The sequence below is a fragment of the Schistocerca americana genome, chromosome 10 (assembly GCF_021461395.2).
Source record: "Schistocerca americana isolate TAMUIC-IGC-003095 chromosome 10, iqSchAmer2.1, whole genome shotgun sequence".
Taxonomy (NCBI): Eukaryota; Metazoa; Arthropoda; class Insecta; order Orthoptera; family Acrididae; genus Schistocerca; species Schistocerca americana.
Genome location: NC_060128.1, coordinates 45,705,509 through 45,731,933, shown reverse-complemented (window position 1 = coordinate 45,731,933; position 26,425 = coordinate 45,705,509).

The window sequence follows — 26,425 nt, the reverse complement described above, 5'->3', positions numbered from 1 at the left end:
AAATCATAGAAAGTTAGGGTGACAGTCCTCTTGTACTTAAGTCTGCATTGTGCGTTTTGTATTCAATTTGGATGCAATTTCTGTGTTTCATCTTCAATAAGTAAATCCGAGGGAGACAGTAAACCTAAAGTGAAGCATCGGAATCTAAAACTGCACTCACAGGAAAGGTTCAAATCATAGAAAGTTTGAGTGTCAGTCGTCTTGTACTTAAGTCGGCATTGTGGCATTTGTATTAAATTCGGATGCAATTTCTGTGTTTCATCGTCAATAAGAATACCAAGGGATACAGTAAACCTGAAGTGAAGCTTCGGTATCTAAAACTGGACTCACAGGAGTGGTTCAAATCATAGAACGTTAGAGTGTCAGTCCACTTGTACTTCAGTCGGCATTGTGCCTTTTGTATTAAATTCAGATGCAAGTTCTGTGTTTCATCGTCAATAAGAAGGTCCAAGGGATACAGTAAACATGAAGTGAAGCATCGGAATCTAAAACTGGACTCACAGTAGGGTTCAAATCATCCTAAGTTAGGGTGTCAATCCTCTTGTACTTAAGTCAGCATTGTGCCTTTTGTATTAAATTCGGATGCAATTTCTGTGTTTCATCGTCAATAATAAGGGCCAAGGGACACAGTATATCTGAAGTGAAGCATCGGAATCTAAAACTGGACTCACAGGAGAGGTTCAAACCATAGAAAGTTAGAATGTCAGTCCTCTTGTACTTAAGTCGGCATCGTGCCTTTTGTACTAAATTCGGATGCAATTTCTGCGTTTCATCGTCAATAAGAAGGACCAAGGGATACAGTATACCTGAAGTGAAGCATCGGAATCTAAAACTGGATTCACTGGAGAAGTTCAAATCATAGAAAGTTAGAGTGTCAGTCCTCTTGTACTTTAGTCGGCATTGTGCCTTTTGTATTAAATTCGGATGCAATGTCTGTGTTTCATCGTCCTTAAGATGGTCCTAGGGATACAGTAAACCTGAAGTGAAGCATTAGAATGTAAAACTGGACTCACTGGAGAGGTTCAAATCATAGAAAATTAGAGTGTCAGTCCCCTTCTACTTAAGTCGGCATTGTGCCTTTTGTATTAAATTCGGATGTAATTTCTGTGTTTCATCGTCAATTTGAATGTCTAAGGGATACAGTAAACCTGATGTGAAGCATCGGAATCTATTACTGGACTCACAGGAGTGGTTCAAATCATAGAAACTTAGAGTGTCAGTCCACTTGTATTTCAGTCGGCATTGCGAATTTTGTATTAAATTCAGATGCAATTTCTGTGTTTCATCGTCAATAAGAATGTCCAAGGGATACAGTAAACCTGAAGTGAAGCATCGGAATCTAAAACTGGACTCACAGTAGGGTTCAAATCATCCTAAGTTAGAGTGTCAGTCCTCTTGTACTTAAGTCGGCATTGTGCCTTTTGTATTAAATTCGGATGCAATTTCTGTGTTTCATTGTCAATAAGAAGGTCCAAGGGCCACAGTATACTTGAAGTGAAGCATCGGAATCTAAAACTGGACTCACAAGTGAGGTTCAAACCATAGAAAGTTAGAATGTCAGTCCTCTTGTACTTAAGTCGGCATCGCGCCTTTTGTACTAAATTCGGGTGCAATTTCTGTGTTTAATCGTCAATAAGAAGGTCCAAGGGATACAGTAAACCTGAAGTGAAGCATCGGAATCTAAAACTGGACTCACAGGAGAGGTTCAAATCATAGAGAGTTAGAGTGTCAGTCCTCTTGTACTTTAGTCGGCATTGTGCCTTTTGTATAAAATTCGGATGCAAATTCTGTGTTTCATCGTCAATAAGAAGGTCCAAGGGATACATTAAACCTGAAGTGAAGCATCGGAATCTAAAACTGGACTGGCAGCAGAGGTTCAAATCATAGAAAGTTAGAGTGTCAGTCCTCTTGTACTTAAGTCGGCATTGTGCATTTTGTCTTAAATTCGGATGCAATTTCTGTGGTTCATCGTCAATAAAAAGGTCCAAGGGATGCAGTAAGCCTGAAGTGAAGCATCGGAATCTAAAACTGGACTCACAGGAGAGGTTCAAATCATAGAAAGTTAGAGTGTCAGTCCGCTTGTACTTAATTCGGCTTTGTGCCTTTTGTATTAAATTCGGATGCAATTTCTGTGTTTCATCGTCCTTAAGATGGTCTAAAGGATACAGTAAACCTAAAGTGAAGCATCGGAATCTGAAACTGGACTCACAGGAGAGGTTCAAATCATAGGAAGTTTGAGTGTAAGTCCTCTTGTACTTAAGTCGGCATTGTGCCTTTTGTATTAAATTCGGATGCATTTTCTGTGTTTCATCGTCAATAAGAAGGTTCAAGGGATACAGTAAACCTGAAGTGAAGCATCGGAATCTAAAACTGGACTCGCAGGATAGGTTCAAATCATAGAAAGTTAGAGTGTCAGTCCTCTTGTACTTAAGTCGGCATTGTGCCTCTTGTATTAAATTCGGATGCAATTTCTGTGTTTCATCGTCAATAAGAAGGTCCAAGGGATACAGTAAACCTGAAGTGAAGCATCCGAATCTAAAACTGGACACACAGGAGAGGGTCAAATCATAGAGGGTTGAAGTGCCAGTCTTCTTGTACTTAAGTCGGCATTGTGCCTTTTGTATTAAATTCGGATGCAACTTCTGTGTTTCATCGTCAATAAGAGGGTACAAGGGATACATTAAACCTGAAGTGAAGCATCGGAATCTGAAACTGGACTCACAGGAGATGTTCAAATCATAGAAAGTTTGAGTGTCAGTCGTCTCGTACTTAAGTCGGCATTGTGCCATTTTTAATAAATTGGGATGCAATTTCTGTGTTTCATCGTCTATAAGAATACCAAAGGATACAGTAAACCTGAAGTGAAGCTTCGGTATCTAAAACTGGACTCACAGGAGGGGTTAAAATTATAGAGAGTTAGAGTGTCAGTCCTCTTCTACTTAAGTCGGCATTGTGCATTTTGTATTAAATTCGGATGCAATTTCTGTGTTTCATCGTCAATTAGATTGTCCAAGGGATACAGTAAACCTGATGTGAAGCATCGGAATCTATAACTGGACTCACAGGAGCGGTTCAAATCATAGAAAGTTAGAGTGTCAGTCCACTTGTACTTCAGTCGGCATTGTGCCTTTTGTATTAAATTCGGATTCTATTTCTGTGTTTCATTGTCAATAAGGAGGTCCAAGGGACACAGTATACTTGAAGTGAAGCATCGGAAACCAAAAACTGGACTCACAGGAGAGGTTCAAACCATAGAAAGTTAGAATCTCAGTCCTCTTGTACTTATGTCGGCATCGTCCCTTTTGTACAAAATTCGGATGCAAATTCTGTGTTTAATCATCAATAAGAAAGTCCAAGGGATACAGTAAACCTGAAGTGAAGCATCGGAATCTAAAACTGGACTCACAGGGGAGGTTCAAATCATAGATAGTTAGAGTGTCAGTCCTTTAGTACTTAAGTCGGCATTGTGCCTCTTGTATTATATTCGGATGCAATTTATGTGTTTCATCGTCAATAAGAAGGTCCAAGGGATACATTAAACCTGAAGTGAAGCATCGGAGTCTAAAACTGGACTGGCAGCAGAGGTTCAAATCATAGATTGTTAGAGTGTCAGTCCTCTTGTACTTAAGTCGGCATTGTGCCTTTTGTATTAAATTCGGATGCATTTTCTGTGTTTCATCGTCAATAAGAAGGTTCAAGGGATACAGTAAACCTGAAGTGAAGCATCGGAATCTAAAACTGGACTCACAGGAGAGGATCAAATCATCCAAAGTTAGAGTGTCAGTCCTCTTGTACTTAAGTCGGCATTGTGCCTTTGTATTAAATTCGGATGCTATTTCTGTGTTTCATCGTCAATAAGAAGGTCCAAGGAATACAGTATGCCTGAAGTGAAGAAACGTAATATAAAATTGGCCTCACAGGAGAGGATGAAATCATAGAAATTGAGAGTGTCAGTGCTCTTGTACTTAGGTCGGCATTATGCCCTACATATTAAATTCGGATGCAGTTTCAGTGTTTCATCGTCAATAAGATGGTCCAAGGGATACAGCAAACCTGAAGTGAAGCATCGGAATCTAAAACTGGACTCACAGGATAGGTTCAAATCATAGAAAGGTTGAATATCAGTCCTCTTGTACTTAAGTTGGCATTGTGCCTCTTGTATTAAATTCGGATGCAATTTCTGTGTTTCATCGTCAATAAGAAGGTCCAAGGGATACAGTAAACCTGAAGTGAAGCATCGGAATCTAAAACTGGACTCACAGGAGAGGTTGAAATCATAGAGGGTTAGAGTGCCAGTCTTCTTGTACTTAAGTCGGCATCGTGCCTTTTGTATTAAATTCGGATGCAACTTCTGTGTTTCATCGTCAATAAGAGGGTACAAGGGATACATTAAACCTGAAGTGAAGCATCGGAATCTAAAACTGGACTCACAGGAGAGGTTCAAATCATAGAAAGTTTGAGTGTCAGTCGTCTTGTACTTAAGTCGGCATTGTGCCATTTGTATTAAATTCGGAAACAATTTCTGTGTTTCATCGTCAATAAGAATACCAAGGGATACAGTAAACCTGAAGTGAAGCTTCGGTATCTAAAACTGGACTCACAGGAGAGGATCAAATCATAGAAAGTTAGAGTGTCAGTCCACTTGTACTTCAGTCGGCATTGTGCCTTTTGTATTAAATTCTGATGCAATTTCTGTGTTTCATCGTCAATAAGAAGGTCCAAGGGATACAGTAAACCTGAAGTGAAGCATCCGAATCTAAAACTGGACTCACAGGAGAGGTTCAAATCATCCTAAGTAAGAGTGTCAGTCCTCTTGTACTTAAGTCGGCATTGTGCCTTTTGTATTAAATTCGGATGCAATTTCTGTGTTTCATCGTCAATAAGAAGGTCCAAGGGATACAGTATACCTGAAGTGAAGCATCGGTATCTAAAACTGGACTCACAGGAGAGGTTCAAACCATAGAAAGTTAGAGTGTCAGTCCTCTTGTACCTAAGTCGGCATCGTGCCTTTTGTACTAAATTCGGATGCAAATTCTGTGTTTAATCGTCAATAAGAAGATCCAAGGGATACAGTAAACCCGAAGTGAAGCATCAGAATCTAAAACTGGACTCACAGGAGAGGTTCAAGTCATAGAGAGTTAGAGTGTCAGTCCTCTTGTACTTAAGTCGGCATTGTGCCTTTTGTATTAAATTCGGATGCATTTTCTGTGTTTCATCGTCAATAAGAAGGTTCAAGGGATAAAGTAAACCTGAAGTGAAGCATCGGAATCTAAAACTGGTCTCACAGGAGAGGATCAAATCATCCAAAGTTAGAGTGTCAGTCCTCTTGTACTAAGTCGGCATTGTGCCTTTTGTATTAAATTCTGATGCTATTTCTGTGTTTCATCGTCAATAAGAAGGTCCAAGGGATACAGTATACCTGAAGTGAAGCATCGGATTCTAAAACTGGACTCACAGGAGAGTTTCAAACCATAGAAAGTTAGAGTGTCAGTCCTCTTGTACTTAAGTCGGCATCGTTTCTTTTGTACTAAATTCGAATGCAATTTCTGTGTTTCATCGTGAATAAGAAGGTCCAAGGTATACAGTAATCCTGAAGTGAAACAATGTAATCCAAAACTGGACTCACAGGAGAGGATCAAATCATAGAAAGTGAGAGTGTCAGTGCTCTTGTACTTAAGTCGGCATTATGCCTTATGTATTAAATTCGGATGCAGTTTCTGTGTTTCATCGTCAATAAGATGGTCCAAGGGATACAGTAAACCTGAAGTGAAGCATCGGAATCTAAAACTGGACACACAAGATAGGTTCAAATCATAGAAAGGTAGAGTGTCAGTCCTCTTGTACTTAAGTCGGCATTGTGCCTCTTGTATTATATTCGGATGCAATTTCTGTTTTTCATCGTCAATAACAAGGTCCAAGGGATACAGTATACCTCAAGTGAAGCATCGGAATCTAAAACTGGACTCACAGGAGTGGTTCTAATCATAGAGGGTTAGAGTGCCAGTCTTCTTGTACGTAAGTCGGCATTGTGCCTTTTGTATTAAATTCGGATGCAACTTCTGTGTTTTATCGTCAATAAGAGGGTACAAGGGATACATTAAACCTGAAGTGAAGCATCGGAATCTAAAACTGGACTCACAGGAGAGGTTCAAATCATAGAAAGTTTGAGTGTCAGTCGTCTTGTACTTAATTTGGCATTGTGCCACTTGTATTAAATTCGGATGCAATTTCTGTGTTTCATCGTCAATAAGAATACCAAGGGATACAGTAAACCTGAAGTGAAGCTTCGGTATCTAAAACTGGACTCACAGGAGGGGTTCAAATTATAGAGAGTTAGAGTGTCAGTCCTCTTCTACTTAAATCGGCATTGTGCCTTTTGTATTAAATTCGGATGCAATTTCTGTGTTTCATCGTCAATTAGAATGTCCAGGGGATGCAGTAAACCTGATGTGAAGCATCGGAATCTATAACTGGACTCACAGGAGCGGTTCAAATCATAGAAAGTTAGAGTGTCAGTCCACTTGTACTTCAGTCGGCATTGTGCCTTTTGTATTAAATTCAGATGCAATTTCTGTGTTTCATCGTCAATAAGAAGGTCCAAGGGATACATTAAACCTGAAGTGAAGCATCGGAATCTAAAACTGGACTGGCAGCAGAGGTTCAAATCATAGAAAGTTAGAGTGTCAGTCCTCTTGTACTTAAGTCGGCCTTGTGCATTTTGTCTTAAATTCGGATGCTATTTCTGTGTTTCATCGTCAATAAGACTGTCCAAGGTATACAGTAAACGTGAAGGAAAGCATCGGAATCTAAAACTGGACTCACAGGAGAGATTGAAATCATAGGGATTTAGAGTGTCAGTTCTAATGTACTTAAGTCGGCATTGTGCCTTTTGTATTAAATTCGGATGCTATTTCTGTGTTTCATCGTCAATAAGAAGGTCCAAGGGATACAGTTTACCTGAAGTGAAGCATCGGAATCTAAAACTGGACTCACAGGAGAGTTTCAAACCATAGAAAGTTAGAGTGTCAGTCCTCTTGTACTTAAGTCGGCATCGTGCCTTTTGTACTAAATTCGGATGCAATTTCTGTGTTTCCTCGTGAATAAGAAGGTCCAAGGTATACAGTAATCATGAAGTGAAACAATGTAATCTAAAACTGGACTCACAGGAGAGGATCAAATCATAGAAAATGAGAGTGTCAGTGCTCTTGTACTTAAGTCGGCATTATGCATTATGTATTAAATTCGGATGCAGTTTCTGTGTTTCATCGTTAATAAGATGATCCAAGGGATACAGTAAACCTGAAGTGAAGTATCGGAATCTAAAACTGGACACACAAGATAGGTTCAAATCATAGAAAGGTAGAGTGTCAGACCTCTTGTACTTAAGTCGGCATATTGCCTCCTGTATTATATTCGGATGCAATTTCTGTTTCTCATCGTCAATAAGAAGGTCCAAGGGATACAGTATACCTCAAGTGAAGCATCGGAATCTAAAACTGGACTCACAGGAGTGGTTCTAATCATAGAGAATTAGAGTGCCACTCCTCTTGTACTTAAGTCGGCATTGTGCCTTTTGTATTACATTCGGATGCAACTTCTGTGTTTCATCGTCCATAAGACGGTACAAGGGATACATTAAACCTGAAGTGTAGCATCGGAATCTAAAACTGGACTCACAGGAGAGGTTCAAATCATAGAAAGTTTGAGTGTTAGTCGTCTTGTACTTAAGTCGGCATTGTGCCATTTGTATTAAATTCGGATGCAATTTCTGTGTTTCATCGTCAATAAGAATACCAAGGGATACAGTAAACCTGAAGTGAAGCTTCAGTATCTAAAACTGGACTCACAGGAGGGGTTCAAATTATAGAGAGTTAGAGTGTCAGTCCTCTTCGACTTAAGTCGGCATTGTGCCTTTTGTATTAAATTCGGATGCAATTTCTGTGTTTCATCGTCAATTAGAATGTCCAAGGGATACAGCAAACCTGATGTGAAGCATCGGAATCTATAACTGGACTCACAGGAGCGGTTCAAATCATAGAAAGTTAGAGTTTCAGTCCACTTGTACTTCAGTCGGCATTGTGCCTTTTGTATTAAATTCAGATGCAATTTCTGTGTTTCATCGTCAATAAGACGGTCCAAGGAGTACAGTAAACCTGAAGTGAAGCATCGGAATTTAAAACTGGACTCACAGGAGAGGTTCAAATCATCCTAAGTAAGAGTGTCAGTCCTCTTGTACTTAAGACGGCATTGTGCCTTTTGTATTAAATTCGGATGCAATTTCTGTGTTTCATCGTCAATAAGAAGGTCCAAGGGATACAGTAAAACTGAAGTGAAGCATCTGAATCTAAAACTGGATTCACAGGAGAGGTTCAAATCATAGAAAGTTAGAGAGTCAGCCCTCTTGTACTTAAGTCGGCATTGTGCCTTTTGAATTAATTTCGGATGCAATTTCTGTGTTTCATCGTCGATAAGAAGGTCCAAGGGATACAGTAAACCTGAAGTGAAGCATCGGGATCTAAAACTGGACTCACAGGAGAGGTTCAATAGATAGAAAGTAGAGTGTCAGTCCTCTTGTACTTAAGTCGGCATTGTGCGTTTTGTATTAAATTCGGATGCAATTTCTGTGTTTCATCGTCAATAAGAAGGTCCAAGGGATACATTAAACCTGAAGTGAAGCATCGGAATCTAAAACTGGACTCACAGGAGAGGTTCAAATCATAAAGAGTTAGAGTGTCAGTCCTCTTGTACTTAAGTCGGCATTGTGCCTTTTGTATTAAATTCGGATGCAATTTCTGTGCTTCATCGTCAATAAGAAGGTCCAAGGGATACAGTAATCCTGAAGTGAAGCATCGGAATCTAAAACTGGACTCACAGGAGAGGTTCAAATCGTAGAAAGTTAGAGTGTCAGTCCGCTTCTACTTAATTCGGCTTTGTGCCTTTTGTATTAAATTCGGATGCAATTTCTGTGTTTCATCGTCCTTAAGATGGTCCAAGGGATACAGTAAACCTGAAGTGAAGCATCGAAATCTAAAACTGGAGTCACAGGAGAGGTTCAAATCATAGAATGTTAGAGTGTAAGTCCTCTTTTACCTAAGTCGGCATTGTGCCTTTTGTATTAATTTCGGATGCAATTCTGTGTTTCATCGTCACTAAGAAGGTCCAAGGGATACAGTAAACCTGAAGTGAAGCATCGGGATCTAAAACTGGACTCACAGGAGAGGTTCAATAGATAGAAAGTAGAGTGTCAGTCCTCTTGTACTTAAGTCGGCAAGGTGCCTTTTGTATTAAATTCAGATGCAATTTCTGTGTTTCATCGTCAATAAGAAGGTCCAAGGGATACAGTAAACCTGAAGTAAAGCATCGGAATCTAAAACTGGACTCACAGGAGAGATTCAAATCATAGAATGTGAGAGTGTCAGTCCTCTAGTACTTAAGTCGGCATTGTGCCTTTTGTATTAAATTCGGATGCAATTTCTGTGTTTCATCGTCAATAAGAATACCAAGGGATACACTAAACCTGAAGTGAGGCTTCGGTATCTAAAACTGGACTCACAGGAGTGGTTCAAATCATCCTAAGTAAGAGTGTCAGTCCTCTTGTACTTAAGTCGGCATTGTGCCTTTTGTATTAAATTCGAATGCAATTTCTGTGTTTCATCGTCAATAAGAAGGTCCAAGGGATACAGTATACCTGAAGTGAAGCATCGGTATCTAAAACTGGACTCACAGGAGAGGTTCAAACCATAGAAAGTTAGAGTGTCAGTCCTCTTGTACCTAAGTCGGCATCGTGCCTTTTGTACTAAATTCGGATTCAAATTCTGTGTTTAATCGTCAATAAGAAGGTCCAAGGGATACAGTAAACCCGAAGTGAAGCAGCGGAATCTAAAACTGGACTCACAGGAGACGTTCAAATCATAGAGAGTTAGAGTGTCAGTCCTCTTGTACTTAAGTCGGCATTGTGCCTTTTGTATTAAATTCGGATGCAGTTTCTGTGTTTCATCGTCAATAAGATGGTCCAAGGGATACAGTAAACCTGAAGTGAAGCATCGGAATCTAAAACTGGACTCACAGGAGAGGTTCAAATCATAGAGAGTTAGAGAGTCAGTCCTCTTGTACTTAAGTCGGCATTGTGCCTCTTGTATCATATTCAGATGCAATTTCTGTTTTTCATCGTGAATAAGAAGGTCCAAGGGATACAGTATACCTGAAGTGAAGCATCGGAATCGAAAACTGGTCTCACAGGAGAGATTCAAATCATAGAATGTGAGAGTGTCAGTCCTCTTGTACTTAAGTCAGCATTGTGCCTTTTGTATTAAATTCGGATGCAATTTCTGTGTCTCATCGTCAATAAGAAGGTCCAAGGGATACAGTAAACCGGAAGTGAAGCATCGGAATCTAAAACGGGACTCACAGGAGAGGTTCAAATCATAGAATGTGAGAGTGTCAGTCCTCTTGTACTTAAGTCGGCATTGTGCCTTTTGTACTAATTTCGGATGCAACTTCTGTGTTTCATCGTCAATAAGAGGGTACAAGGGATACATTAAACCTGAAGTGAAGCATCGGAATCTAAAACTGGACTCACAGGAGAGGTTCAAATCATAGAAAGTTTGAGTGTCAGTCGTCCTGTACTTAAGTCGGCATTCTGCCATTTGTATTAAATTCGGATGCAATTTCTGTGTTTCATCGTCAATAACAATACCAAGGGATACAGTAAACCTGAAGTGAAGCTTCGGTATCTAAAACTGGACTCACAGGAGACGTTCAAATCATAGAGAGTTAGAGTGTCAGTCCTCTTGTACTTAAGTCGGCATTGTGCCTTTTGTATTAAATTCGGATGCAGTTTCTGTGTTTCATCGTCAATAAGATGGTCCAAGGGATACAGTAAACCTGAAGTGAAGCATCGGAATCTAAAACTGGACTCACAGGAGAGGTTCAAAAGATAGAAAGTAGAGTGTCAGTCCTCTTGTACTTAAGTCGGCATTGTGCATTTTGTATTACATTCGGATGCAAATTCTGTGTTTCATCGTCAATAAGAAGGTGCAAGGGATACAGTAAACCTGAAGTGAAGCATCTGAATCTAAAACTGGACTCACAGGAGAGGTTCAAATCATAGAAAGTTAGAGAGTCAGCCCTCTTGTACTTAAGTCGACATTGTGCTTTTTGAATTAATTTCGGATTCAATTTCTGTATTTCATCGTCGATAACAAGGTCCAAGGGATACAGTAAACCTGAAGTTAAGCATCGGAATCTAAAACTGGACGCACAGGAGAGGTTCAAATCATAGAAAGTTAGAGTGTCAGTCCTCTTGTACTTAACTCGGCATGGTGCCTTTTGTATTAAATTCAGATGCAATTTCTGTGTTTCATCGTCAATAAGAAGGTCCAAGGGATACAGTAAACCTGAAGTAAAGCATCGGAATCTAAAACTGGACTCACAGGAGAGATTCAAATCATAGAATGTGAGAGTGTCAGTCCTCTTGTACTTAAGTCAGCATTGTGCCTTTTGTATTAAATTCGGATGCAATTTCTGTGTCTCATCGTCAATAAGAAGGTCCAAGGGATACAGTAAACCGGAAGTGAAGCATCGGAATCTAAAACGGGACTCACAGGAGAGGTTCAAATCATAGAATGTGAGAGTGTCAGTCCTCTTGTACTTAAGTCGGCATTGTGCCTTTTGTACTAATTTCGGATGCAAATTCTGTGTTTCATCGTCAATAAGAGGGTCCAAGGGATACAGTAAACCCGAAGTGAAGCATCGGAATCTAAAACTGGACTCACAGGAGAGGTTCAAATCATAGAGAGTTAGAGTGTCAGTCCTCTTGTACTTAAGTCGGCATTGTGCCTTTTGTATTAAATTCGGATGCAATTTCTGTGTTTCATCGTCCTTAAGATGGTCCAAGGGATACAGTAAACCTGAAGTGAACCATCGGATTCTGACACTGGACTCACAGGAGAGGTTCAAATCATAATAAGTTATAGAGTACGTCCTCTTGTACTTAAGTCGGCATTGTGCCTTTTGTATTAAATTCGGATGCAATTTCGGTGTTCCATCGTCAATAAGAAGGTCCAAGGGTTACAGTGAACGTGAAGTGAAGCATCGGAATCTAAAACTGGACTCACAGGAGAGGTTCAAATCATAAAGAGTTAGAGTGTCAGTCCTCTTGTACTTAAGTCGGCATTGTGCCTGTTGTATTAAATTCGGATGCAATATCTGTGCTTCATCGTCAATAAGAAGGTCCAAGGGATACAGTAATCCTGAAGTGAAGCATCGGAATCTAAAACTGGACTCACAGGAGAGGTTCAAATCATAGAAAGTTAGAGTGTCAGTCCGCTTCTACTTAATTCGGCTTTGTGCCTTTTGTATTAAATTCGGATGCAATTTCTGTGTTTCATCGTCCTTAAGATGGTCCAAGGGATACAGTAAACCTGGAGTGAAGCATCGAAATCTAAAACTGGAGTCACAGGAGAGGTTCAAATCATAGAAATTTAGAGTGTAAGTCCTCTTTTACCTAAGTCGGCATTGTGCCTTTTGTATTAAATTCGGATGCAATTTCTGTGTTTCATCGTCACTAAGAAGGTCCAAGGGATACAGTAAACCTGAAGTGAAGCATCGGCATCTAAAACTGGACTCACAGGAGAGGTTCAAAGATAGAAAGTAGAGTGTCAGTCCTCTTGTACTTAAGTCGGCATTGTGCCTCTTGTATTACATTCGGATGCAAATTCTGTGTTTCATCGTCAATAAGAAGGTGCAAGGGATACAGTAAACCTGAAGTGAAGCATCTGAATCTAAAACTTTACTCACAGGAGACGTTCAAATCATAGAAAGTTAGAGAGTCAGCCCTCTGGTACTTAAGTCGGCATTGTGCCTTTTGAATTAATTTCGAATGCAATTTCTGTGTTTCATCGTCGATAAGAAGGTCCAAGGGATACAGTAAACCTGAAGTGAAGCATCGGAATCTAATACTGGACGCACAGGAGAGGTTCAAATCATAGAAAGTTAGAGTGTCAGTCCTCTTGTACTTAAGTCGGCATGGTGCCTTTTGTATTAAATTCAGATGTAATTTCTGTGTTTCATCGTCAATAAGAAGGTCCAAGGGATACAGTAAACCTGAAGTAAAGCATCGGAATCTAAAACTGGACTCACAGGAGAGATTCAAATCATAGAATGTGAGAGTGTCAGTCCTCTAGTACTTAAGTCGGCATTGTGCCTTTTGTATTAAATTCGGATGCAATTTCTGTGTCTCATCGTCAATAAGAAGGTCCAAGGGATACAGTAAACGGGAAGTGAAGCATCGGAATCTAAAACGGGACTCACAGGAGATGTTCAAATCATAGAATGTGAGAGTGTCAGTCCTCTTGTACTTAAGTCGGCATTGTGCCTTTTGTACTAATTTCGGATGCAAATTCTGTGTTTCATCGTCAATAAGAAGGTCCAAGGGATACAGTAAACCTGAAGTGAAGCATCGGAATCTAAAACTGGACTCACAGGAGAGGTTGAAATCCTAGAGGGTTAGAGTGCCAGTCTTCTTGTACTTAAGTCGGCATTGTGCCATTTGTATTAAATTCGGATGCAATTTCTGTGTTTCATCGTCAATAAGAATACCAAGGGATACACTAAACCTGAAGTGAAGCTTCGGTATCTAAAACTGGACTCACAGGAGAGGTTCAAATCATCCTAAGTAAGAGTGTCAGTCCTCTTGTACTTAAGTCGGCATTGTGCCTTTTGTATTAAATTCGGATGCAATTTCTGTGTTTCATCGTCAATAAGAGGGTCCAAGGGATACAGTATACCTGAAGTGAAGCATCGGTATCTAAAACTGGACTCACAGGAGAGGTTCAAACCATAGAAAGTTAGAGTGTCAGTCCTCTTGTACCTAAGTCGGCGTCGTGCCTTTTGTACTAAATTCGGATTCAAATTCTGTGTTTAATCGTCAATAAGAATGTCCAATGGATACAGTAAACCCGAAGTGAAGCAGCGGAATCTAAAACTGGACTCACAGGAGAGGTTCAAATCATAGAGAGTTAGAGTGTCAGTCCTCTTGTACTTAAGTCGGCATTGTGCCTTTTGTAATAAATTCGGATGCAATTTCTGTGTTTCATCGTCAATAAGAAGGTCCAAGGGATACATTAAACCTGAAGTGAAGCATCGGAATCTAAAACTGTACTGGCAGCAGAGGTTCAAATCATAGAAAGTTAGAGTGTCAGTCCTCTTGTACTTAAGTCGGCATTGTGCATTTTGTCTTAAATTCGGATGCTATATCTGTGTTTCATCGTCAATAAGACGGTCCAAGGTATACAGTAAACGTGAAGGTAAGCATCGGAATCTAAAACTGGACTCACAGGAGAGGTTCAAATCATAGAGATTTAGAGTGTCAGTTCTAATGTACTTAAGTCGGCATTGTGCCTTTTGTATTAAATTCGGATGCATTTTCTGTGTTTCATCGTCAATAAGAAGGTTCAAGGGATAAAGTAAACCTGAAGTGAAGAATCGGAATCTAAAACTGGACTCACAGGAGAGGATCAAATCATCCAAAGTTAGAGTGTCAGTCCTCTTGTTCTAAGTCGGCATTGTGCCCTTTGTATTAAATTCGGATGTAATTTCTGTGTTTCATCGTCAATAAGAAGGTCCAAGGGATACAGTAAACCTGAAGTGAAGCATCGGGATCTAAAACTGGACTCACAGGAGAGGTTCAAAAGATAGAAAGTAGAGTGTCAGTCCTCTTGTACATAAGTCGGCATTGTGCCTTTTGTATTACATTCGGATGCAAATTCTGTGTTTCATCGTCAATAAGAAGGTGCAAGGGATACAGTAAACCTGAAGTGAAGCATCTGAATCTAAAACTGGACTCACAGGAGAGGTTCAAATCATAGAAAGTTAGAGAGTCAGCCCTCTTGTACTTAAGTCGGCATTGTGCCTTTTGAATTAATTTCGGATGCAATTTCTGTATTTCATCGTCGATAAGAAGGTCCGAGGGATACAGTAAACCTGAAGTGAAGCATCGGAATCTAAAACTGGACGCACAGGAGAGGTTCAAATCATAGAAAGTTAGAGTGTCAGTCCTCTTGTACTTAAGTCGGAATGGTGCATTTTGTATTAAATTCAGATGCAATTTCTGTGTTTCATCGTCAATAAGAAGGTCCAAGGGATACAGTAAACCTGAAGTAATGCATCGGAATCTAAAACTGGACTCACAGGAGAGATTCAAATCATAGAATGTGAGAGTGTCAGTCCTCTTGTACTTAAGTCGGCATTGTGCCTTTTGTGTTAAATTCGGATGCAATTTCTGTGTCTCATCGACAATAAGAAGGTCCAAGGGATACAGTAAACCGGAAGTGAAGCATCGGAATCTAAAACGGGACTCACAGGAGAGGTTCAAATCATAGAATGTGAGAGTGTCAGTCCTCTTGTACTTAAGTCGGCATTGTGCCTTTTGTACTAATTTCGGATGCAAATTCTGTGTTTCATCGTCAATAAGAGGGTCCAAGGGATACAGTAAACCCGAAGTGAAGCATCGGAATCTAAAACTGGACTCACAGGAGAGGTTCAAATCATAGAGAGTTAGAGTGTCAGTCCTCTTGTACTTAAGTCGGCATTGTGCCTTTTGTATTAAATTCGGATGCAATTTCTGTGTTTCATCGTCCTTAAGATGGTCCAAGGGATACAGTAAACCTGAAGTGAAGCATCGGAATCTGACACTGGACTCACAGGAGAGGTTCAAATCATAATAAGTTATAGTGTACGTCCTCTTGTACTTAAGTCGGCATTGTGCCTTTTGTATTAAATTCGGATGCAATTTCGGTGTTTCATCGTCAATAAGAAGGTCCAAGGGTTACAGTAAACGTGAAGTGAAGCATCGGAATCTAAAACTGGACTCACAGGAGAGGTTCAAATCATAAAGAGTTAGAGTGTTAGTCCTCTTGTACTTAAGTCGGCATTGTGCCTTTAGTATTAAATTCGGATGCGATTTCTGTGTTTCATCGTCAATAAGAAGGTCCAAGGGATACATTAAACCTGAAGTGAAGCATCGGAATCTAAAACTGGACTGGCAGCAGAGGTTCAAATCATAGATAGTTAGAGTGTCAGTGCTCTTGTACTTATGTCGGCATTGTGCATTTTGTCTTAAATTCGGATGCAATTTCTGTGTTTCTTCGTCAATAAAAAGGTCCAAGGGATGCAGTAAACCTGAAGTGAAGCATCGGAATCTAAAACTGGACTCACAGGAGAGGTTCAAATCATAGAAAGTTAGAGTGTAAGTCCTCTTGTACCTAAATCGGCATTGTGCCTTTTGTATTAAATTCGGATGTAATTTCTGTGTTTCATCATCACTAAGAAGGTCCAAGGGATACAGTAAACCTGAAGTGAAGCATCGGCATCTAAAACTGGACTCACAGGAGAGGTTCAAAAGATAGAAAGTAGAGTGTCAGTCCTCTTGTACTTAAGTCGGCATTGTGCATTTTGTATTACATTCGGATGCAAATTCTGTGTTTCATCGTCAATAAGAAGGTGCAAGGGATACAGTAAACCTGAAGTGAAGCATCTGAATCTAAAACTGGACTCACAGGAGAGGTTCAGATCATAGAAAGATAGAGAGTCAGCCCTCTTGTACTTAAGTCGGCATTGTGCTTTTTGAATTAATTTCGGATGCAATTTCTGTATTTCATCGTCGATAAGAAGGTCCAAGGGATGCAGTAAACCTGAAGTTAAGCATCGGAAGCTAAAACTGGACGCACAGGAGAGGTTCAAATCATAGAAAGTTAGAGTGTCAGTCCTCTTGTACTTAAGTTGGCATGGTGCCTTTTGTATTAAATTCAGATGCAATTTCTGTGTTTCATCGTCAATAAGAAGGTCCAAGGGATACAGTAAACCTGAAGTAAAGCATCGGAATCTAAAACTGGACTCACAGGAGAGATTCAAATCATAGAATGTGAGAGTGTCAGTCCTCTTGTACTTAAGTCAGCATTGTGCCTTTTGTATTAAATTCGGATGCAATTTCTGTGTCTCATCGTCAATAAGAAGGTCCAAGGGATACAGTAAACCGGAAGTGAAGCATCGGAATCTAAAACGGGACTCACAGGAGAGGTTCAAATCATAGAATGTGAGAGTGTCAGTCCTCTTGTACTTAAGTCGGCATTGTGCCTTTTGTACTAATTTCGGATGCAAATTCTGTGTTTCATCGTCAATAAGAGGGTCCAAGGGATACAGTAAACCCGAAGTGAAGCATCGGAATCTAAAACTGGACTCACAGGAGAGGTTCAAATCATAGAGAGTTAGAGTGTCAGTCCTCTTGTACTTAAGTCGGCATTGTGCCTTTTGTATTAAATTCGGATGCAATTTCTGGGTTTCATCGTCACTAAGAAGGTCCAAGGGTACAGTAAACCTGAAGTGAAGCATCGGGATCTAAAACTGGACTCACAGGAGAGGTTCAAAAGATAGAAAGTAGAGTGTCAGTCCTCTTGTACTTAAGTCGGCATTGTGCCTCTTGTATTACATTCGGATGCAAATTCTGTGTTTCATCGTCAATAAGAAGGTGCAAGGGATACAGTAAACCTGAAGTGAAGCATCTGAATCTAAAACTGGACTCACAGGAGAGGTTCAAATCATAGAAAGTTAGAGAGTCAGCCCTCTTGTACTTAAGTCGGCATTGTGCCTTTTGAATTAATTTCGAATGCAATTTCTGTGTTTCGTCGTCGATAAGAATGTCCAAGGGATACAGTAAACCTGAAGTGAAGCATCGGAATCTAATACTGGACGCACAGGAGAGGTTCAAATCATAGAAAGGTAGAGTGTCAGTCCTCTTGTACTTAAGTCGGCATGGTGCCTTTTGTATTAAATTCAGATGTAATTTCTGTGTTTCATCGTCAATAAGAAGGTCCAAGGGATACAGTAAACCTGAAGTAAAGCATCGGAATCTAAAACTGGACTCACAGGAGAGATTCAAATCATAGAATGTGGGAGTGTCAGTCCTCTAGTACTTAAGTCGGCATTGTGCCTTTTGTATTAAATCCGGATGCACTTTCTGTGTCTCATCGTCAATAAGAAGGTCCAAGGGATACAGTAAACGGGAAGTGAAGCATCGGAATCTAAAACGGGACTCACAGGAGATGTTCAAATCATAGAATGTGAGAGTGTCAGTCCTCTTGTACATAAGTCGGCATTGTGCCTTTTGTACTAATTTCGGATGCAAATTCTGTGTTTCATCGTCAATAAGAAGGTCCAAGGGATACAGTAAACCTGAAGTGAAGCATCGGAATCTAAAACTGGACTCACAGGAGAGGTTGAAATCATAGAGGGTTAGAGTGCCAGTCTTCTTGTACTTAAGTCGGCATTGTGCCATTTGTATTAAATTCGGATGCAATTTCTGTGTTTCATCGTCAATAAGAAGGTTCAAGGGATACACTAAACCTGAAGTGAAGCTTCGGTATCTAAAACTGGACTCACAGGAGAGGTTCAAATCATCCTAAGTAAGAGTGTCAGTCCTCTTGTACTTAAGTCGGCATTGTGCCTTTTATATTAAATTCGGATGCAATTTCTGTGTTTCATCGTCAATAAGAAGGTCCAAGGGATACAGTATACCTGAAGTGAAGCATCGGTATCTAAAACTGGACTCACAGGAGAGGTTCAAACCATAGAAAGTTAGAGTGTCAGTCCTCTTGTACCTAAGTCGGCGTCGTGCCTTTTGTACTAAATTCGGATTCAAATTCTGTGTTTAATCGTCAATAAGAATGTCCAAGGGATACAGTAAACCCGAAGTGAAGCAGCGGAATCTAAAACTGGACTCACAGGAGAGGTTCAAATCATAGAGAGTTAGAGTGTCAGTCCTCTTGTACTTAAGTTGGCATTGTGCCTTTTGTAATAAATTCGGATGCAATTTCTGTGTTTCATCGTCAATAAGACGGTCCAAGGGATGCATTAAACCTGAAGTGAAGCATCGGAATCTAAAACTGTACTGGCAGCAGAGGTTCAAATCATAGAAAGTTAGAGTGTCAGTCCTCTTGTACTTAAGTCGGCATTGTGCATTTTGTCTTAAATTCGGATGCTATTTCTGTGTTTCATCGTCAATAAGACGGTCCAAGGTATACAGTAAACGTGAAGGTAAGCATCGGAATCTAAAACTGGACTCACAGGAGAGGTTCAAATCATAGAGATTTAGAGTGTCAGTTCTAATGTACTTAAGTCGGCATTGTGCCTTTTGTATTAAATTCGGATGCATTTTTTGTGTTTCATCGTCAATAAGAAGGTTCAAGGGATAAAGTAAACCTGAAGTGAAGCATCGGAATCTAAAACTGGACTCACAGGAGAGGATCAATTCATCCAAAGTTAGAGTGTCAGTCCTCTTGTACTAAGCCGGCATTGTGCCTTTTGTATTAAATTCGGATGCTATTTCTGTGTTTCATCGTCAATAAGAAGGTCCAAGGGATACAGTATACCTGAAGTGAAGCATCGGAATCTAAAACTGGACTCACAGGAGAGTTTCAAACTATAGAAAGTTAGAGTGTCAGTCCTCTTGTACTTAAGTCGGCATCGTGCCTTTTGTACTAAATTCGGATGCAATTTCTGTGTTTCATCGTGAATAAGAAGGTCCAAGGTATACATTAATCCTGAAGTGAAACAATGTAATCTAAAACTGGACTCACAGGAGAGGATCAAATCATAGAAAGTGAGAGTGTCAGTGCTCTTGTACTTAAGTCGGCATTATGCCATATGTATTAAATTCGGATGCAGTTTCTGTGTTTCATCGTCAATAAGATGGTCCAAGGGATACAGTAAACCTGAAGTGAAGCATCGGAATCTAAAACTGGACACACAGGATAAGTTCAAATCATAGAAAGGTAGAGTGTCAGTCCTCTTGTACTTAAGTCGGCATTGTGCCTCTTGTATTATATTCGGATGCAATTTCTGTTTCTCATCGTCAATAAGGAGGTCCAAGGGATACAGTATACCTCAAGTGAAGCATCGGAATCTAAAACTGGACTCACAGGAGTGGTTCTAATCATAGAGGGTTAGAGTGCCAGTCTTCTTGTACTTAAGTCGGCATTGTGCCTTTTGTATTAAATTCGGATGCAATTTCTGTGTTTCATCGTCAATAAGAATACCAAGAGGTACAGTAAACCTGAAGTGAAGCTTCGGTATCTAAATCTGGACTCACAGGAGGGGTTCAAATTATAGAGAGTTAGAGTGTCAGTCCTCTTCTACTTCAGTCGGCATTGTGCCTTTTGTATTAAATTCGGATGCAATATCTGTGTTTCATCGTCAATTAGAATGTCCAAGGGATACTGTAAACCTGATGTGAAGCATTGGAATCTATAACTGGACTCACAGGAGCGGTTCAAATCATAGAAAGTTAGAGTGTCAGTCCACTAGTACTTCAGTCGGCATTGTGCCTTTTGTATTAAATCCAGATGTAATTTCTGTGTTTCATCGTCAAAAAGAATGTCCAAGGAATACAGTAAACCTGAAGTGAAGCATCGGAATTTAAAACTGGACTCACAGGAGAGGTTCAAATCATCCTAATTAAGAGTGTCAGTCCTCTTGTACTTAAGACGGCATTGTGCCTTTTGTATTAAATTCGGATGCAATTTCTGTGTTTCATCGTCAATAAGAAGGTCCAAGGGATACGGTATACCTGAAGTGAAGCATCGGAATCTAAAACTGGTCTCACAGGAGAGGTTCAAACCATAGATAGTTAGAGTGTCAGTCCTTTTGTACTTAAGTCGGCATCGTGCCTTTTGTACTAATTTCGGATGCAAATTCTATGTTTCATCGTCAATAAGAAGGTCCAAGGGATAGAGTATACCCAAAGTGAAGCATCGTAATCTAAAACTGGACTCATAGGACAGTATCAAATCATAGAGAGTTAGAGTGTCAGTCCTCTTGTACTTAAGTCGGCATTGTGCCTTTTGTATTAAATTCGGATGCAATTTCTGTGTTTCATCGTCAATAAGAAGGTCCAAGGGATACATTAAACATGAAGTGAAGCATCGGAATATAAACTGGACTGGCAGCAGAGGTTCAAATCATAGATAGTTAGAGTGTCAGTGCTCTTGTACTTAAGTCGGCATTGTGCATTTTGTCTTAAATTCGGATGCAATTTCTGTGTTTCATCGTCAATAAAAAGGTCCAAGGGATGCAGTAAACCTGAAGTGAAACATCGGAATCTAAAACTGGACTCACAGGAGAGGTTCAAATCACAGAAAGTTAGAGTGTAAGTCCTCTTGTACCTAAGACGGCATTGTGCCTTTTGTATTAAATTCGGATGTAATTTCTGTGTTTCATCGTCACTAAGAAGGTCCAAGGGATACAGTAAACCTGAAGTGAAGCATCGGGATCTAAAACTGGACTCACAGGAGAGGTTCAAAAGATAGAAAGTAGAGTGTCAGTCCTTTTGTACTTAAGTCGGCATTGTGCCTTTTGTATTACATTCGGATGCAAATTCTGTGTTTCATCGTCAATAAGAAGGTGCAAGGGATACAGTAAACCTGAAGTGAAGCATCTGAATCTAAAACTGGACTCACAGGAGAGGTTCAAATCATAGAAAGTTAGAGAGTCAGCCCTCTTGTACTTAAGTCGGCATTGTGCCTTTTGTATTAAATTCGGATGCAATTTCTGTGTCTCATCGACAATAAGAAGGTCCAAGGGATACAGTAAACCGGAAGTGAAGCATCGGAATCTAAAACGGGACTCACAGGAGAGGTACAAATCATAGAATGTGAGAGTGTCAGTCCTCTTGTACTTAAGTCGGCATTGTGCCTTTTGTACTAATTTCGGATGTAAATTCTGTGTTTCATCTTAAATAAGAGGGTCCAAGGGATACAGTAAACCTGAAGTGAAGCATCGGAATCTAAAACTGGACTCACAGGAGAGGTTCAAATCATAGAGAGTTAGAGTGTCAGTCCTCTTGTACTTAAGTCGGCATTGTGCCTTTTGTATTAAATTCGGATGCAATTTCTGTGTTTCATCGTCCTTAAGATGTTCCAAGGGATACAGTAAACCTGAAGTGAAGCATCGGAATCTGACACTGGACTCACAGGAGAGGTTCGAATCATAATAAGTAATAGTGTACGTCCTCTTGTACTTAAGTCGGCATTGTGCCTTTTGTATTAAATTCGGATGCAATTTCGGTGTTTCATCGTCAATAAGAAGGTCCAAGGGTTACAGTAAACGTGAAGTGAAGCATCGGAATCTAAAACTGGACTCACAGGAGAGGTTCAAATCATAAAGAGTTAGAGTGTCAGTCCTCTTGTACTTAAGTCGGCATTGTGCCTTTTGTATTAAATTCGGATGCAATTTCTGTGCTTCATCGTCAATAAGAAGGTCCAAGGGATACAGTAAACCTGAAGTGAAGCATCGGAATCTAAAACTGGACTCACAGGAGAGGTTCAAATCATAGAAAGTTAGAGTGTAAGTCCTCTTGTACCAAAAGTCGGCATTGTGCCATTTGTATTAAATTCGGATGCAATTTCTGTGTTTCATCGTCACTAAGAATGTCCAAGGGATACAGTAAACCTGAAGTGAAGCATCGGGATCTAAAACTGTACTCACACGAGAGGTTCAAAAGATAGAAAGTAGAGTGTCAGTCCTCTTGTACTTAAGTCGGCATTGTGCATTTTGTATTACATTCGGATGCAAATTCTGTGTTTCATCGTCAATAAGAAGGTGCAAGGGATACAGTAAACCTGAAGTGAAGCATCTGAATCTAAATCTGGACTCACAGGAGAGGTTCAAATCGTAGAAAGTTAGAGAGTCAGCCCTCTTGTACTTAAGTCGGCATTGTGCCTTTTGAATTAATTTCGGATGCAATTTCTGTGTTTCATCGTCGATAAGAACGTCCAAGGGATACAGTAAACCTGAAGTGAAGCATCGGAATCTAAAACTGGACGCACAGGAGAGTTTCAAATCATAGAAAGTTAGAGTGTCAGTCCTCTTGTACTTAAGTCGGCATTGTGCCTTCTGTATTAAATTCAGATGCAATTTATGTGTTTCATCGTCAATAAGAAGGTCCAAGGGATAAAGTAAACCTGAAGTGAAGCATCGGAATCTAAAACTGGACTCACAGGAGAGGTTCAAATCATAGAGATTTAGAGTGTCAGTCCTCCTGTACTTAAGTCGACATTGTGCCTTTTGTATTAAATTCGGATGCATTTTCTGTGTTTCATCGTCCATAAGAAGGTTCAAGGGATACAGTAAACCTGAAGTGAAGCATCGTAATCTAAAACTGGACTCACAGGAGAGGTTCAAAACCATAGAAAGTTAGAGTGCCAGTCCTCTTGTACTTACGTCGGCATCGTGCCTTTTGTACTAAATTCGGATGCAATTTCTGTGTTTCATCGTCAATAAGAAGGTCCAAGGGATACAGTATACCTGAAGAGAAGCATCGGAATCTAAAACTGGACTCACAGGAGAGGTTCAAAAGATGGATAGTAGAGTGTCAGTCCTCTTGTACTTAAGTCGGCATTGTGCCTTTTGTATTAAATTTGGATGCAATTTCTGTGTTTCATCGTCAATAACTAGGTCCAAGGGATACAATAAACCTGCAGTGAAGCATCGGAATCTAAAACTGGACTCACAGGAGAGGTTCAAATCATAGAGGGTTAGAGTGTCAGTCCACTTGTACTTAAGTCGGCATTGTGCTTTTTGTTTTAATTTCGGATGCAATTTCTGTGTTTCATCGTCAATACGAGGGTCCAAGGGATACATTAAACCTGAAGTGAAGCATCGGAATCTAAAACTGGACTCACAGGAGAGGTTCAAATCATAGAAAGTTAGAATGTCAGTCGTCTTGTACTTAAGTCAGCATTGTGCCATTTGTACTAAATTCGGATGCAATTTCTGTGTATCATCGTCAATAAGAATACCAAGGGATACAGTAAACCTGAAGTGAAGCTTCGGTATCTAAAACTGGACTCACAGGAGAGGTTCAAATCGTAGAGAGTTAGAGTGTCAGTCCTCTTCTACTTAAGTCGGCATTGTGCCTTTTGTATTAAATTCGGATGCAATTTCTGTGACTCATCGCCAATAAAAATGTCCAAGGGATACAGTAAACCTGATGTGAAGCATCGGAATCTAAAACTGGACTCACAGGAGTGTTTCAAATCATAGAAAGTTAGAGTGTCAGTCCACTTGTACTTCAGTCGGCCATGTGCCTTTTATATCAAATTCAGATGCAATTTCTGTGTTTCATCGCCAATAAGAAGGTCCAAAGGATACAGTAAACCTGAAGTGAAGCATCGGAATCTAAAACTGGACTCACAGGAGTAGTTCAAATCATCCTACGTTAGAGTGTCAGTCCTCTTGTACTTAAGTCGGCATTGTGCCTTTTGTATTAAATTCGGATGAAATTTCTGTGTTTCAGCGTCAATAAGAAGGTCCAAGGGATACAGTATACCTGAAGTGAAGCATCGGAATCTAAAAAAGGACTCACAGGAGAGGTCAAATCATAGAAAGTTAGAGTGTCAGTCCTCGTGTACTTAAGTCGGCATTGTGCCTTTTGTATTAAATTCGGATGCAATTTCTGTGTTTCATCGTCAATAAGAAGGTACAAGGAATACAGTAAACCTGAAGTGAAGCATCGGAATTTAAAACTGGACTCACAGGAGAGGTTCAAATCATAGAAAGTTAGAGTGTCAGTTATCTTGTACTTAAGTTGGCATTGTGCCTTTTGAATTAAATTCGGATGCAATTTCTGTGTTTCATCGTCAATAAGAAGGTCCTAGGGATACAGTAAACCTGAAGTGAAGCATCGGAATCTAAGACTGGACTCACAGGAGAGGTCCAATTCAATGAGAGTTATAGTGTACGTCCTCTTGTACTTAAGTCGGCATTGTACCTATTGTATTAAATTCGGATGCAATTTCTGTGTTTCTACGTCAATAAGAATGTCCATTTGATACAGTAAACCTGAAGTGAAGTATCGGAATCTAAAACTGGAGTCACAGGAGAGGTTCACATCATAGAAAGTTAGAGTGTCAGTCCTCTTGTAATTAAGTCGGCATCGTGCCGTTTGTACTAAATTCGGATGCTATTTCTGTGTTTCATCGTCAATAAGAAGGTCCAAGGGATACAGTAAACCTGATGTGAAACATTGGAATCTAAAACTGAACTCACAGTAGAGGTTCAAATCATAGAAAGTTAGAGTGTCTGTCCTCTTGTTCTGACGTCGGCATTGTGCCTTTTGTCTTAAATTCGGATGCAATTTCTGTGTTTCATCGCCAATAAGAAGGGCCAAGGAATACAGTAAACCTGAAGTGAAGCATCGGAATCTAAAACTGGAGTCACAGGAGAGGTTCAAATCATAGACGTTTAGAGTGTCAGTCCTCTTGTACTTAAGTCGGCATTGTGCCTTTTGTATTAAATTCGGATGCATTTTCTGTGTTTCATCGTCAATAAGAAGGTTCAAGGGATACAGTAAACCTGAAGTGAAGCATCGGAATCTAAAACTGGGCTCACAGGAGAGGTTCAAATCATAGAAAGTGAGAGTGTCAGTCCTCTTGTACTTAAGTCGGCATTGTGCCTTTTGTATTAAATTCGGATGCAATTTCTGTGTTTCATCGTCAATAAGAAGGTCCAAGGGATTCATTAAACCTGAGGTGAAGCATCGGAAACTAAAACTGGACTCACAGGAGAGGTCCAAATCATACAAAGTTAGAGTGTCAGTCCTCTTGTACTTCAGTCGGCATTGTGCCTTTTGTCTTAAATTCGGATGCAATTTCTCTGTTTCATCGTCAATAAGAGGGTCCAAAGGATACAGTAAACCTGAAGTGACGCATCGGAATCTAAAACTGGACTCTCAGGAGAGGTTCAAATCAAAGAAAGTTAGAGTGTCAGTCCCCTTGTACTTAAGTCGGCATTGTGCATTTTGTATTACATTCCGATGCAATTTCTGTGTTTCATCGTCAATAAGAATGTCGAAGGGTTACAGTAAACGTGAAGTAAAGCATCGGAATCTAAAACAGGACTCACAGGAGAGGTTCAAATCATAGAGAGTTAGAGTGTCAGTCCTCCTGTACTTTAGTCGGCATTGTGCCTTTTGTATTAAATTCGGATGCATTTTCTGTGTTTCATCGTCAATAAGAAGGTTCAAGGGATACAGCAAACCTAAAGTGAAGCATCGGATTCTAAAACTGGACTCACAGGAGAGGTACAAATCATAGAGAGTTAGAGTGTTTGTCCTCCTGTACTTAAGGCGGCATTGTGCCTTTTGTATTAAATTCGAATGAAAATTCTGTGTTTCATCGTCTATAAGAAGGTGCAAGTAATACAGTAAACCTGAAGTGAAGCATCGGAATCTGAAACTGGACTCACAGGAGAAGTTCAAATCATAGAAAGTTAGAGAGTCAGCCCTCTTGTACTTAAGCCTGCATTGTGCCTTTTGTATTGAATTCGGATGCAATTTTTGTGTTTCATCGTCAATAAGAAGGTCCAAGGGATACAG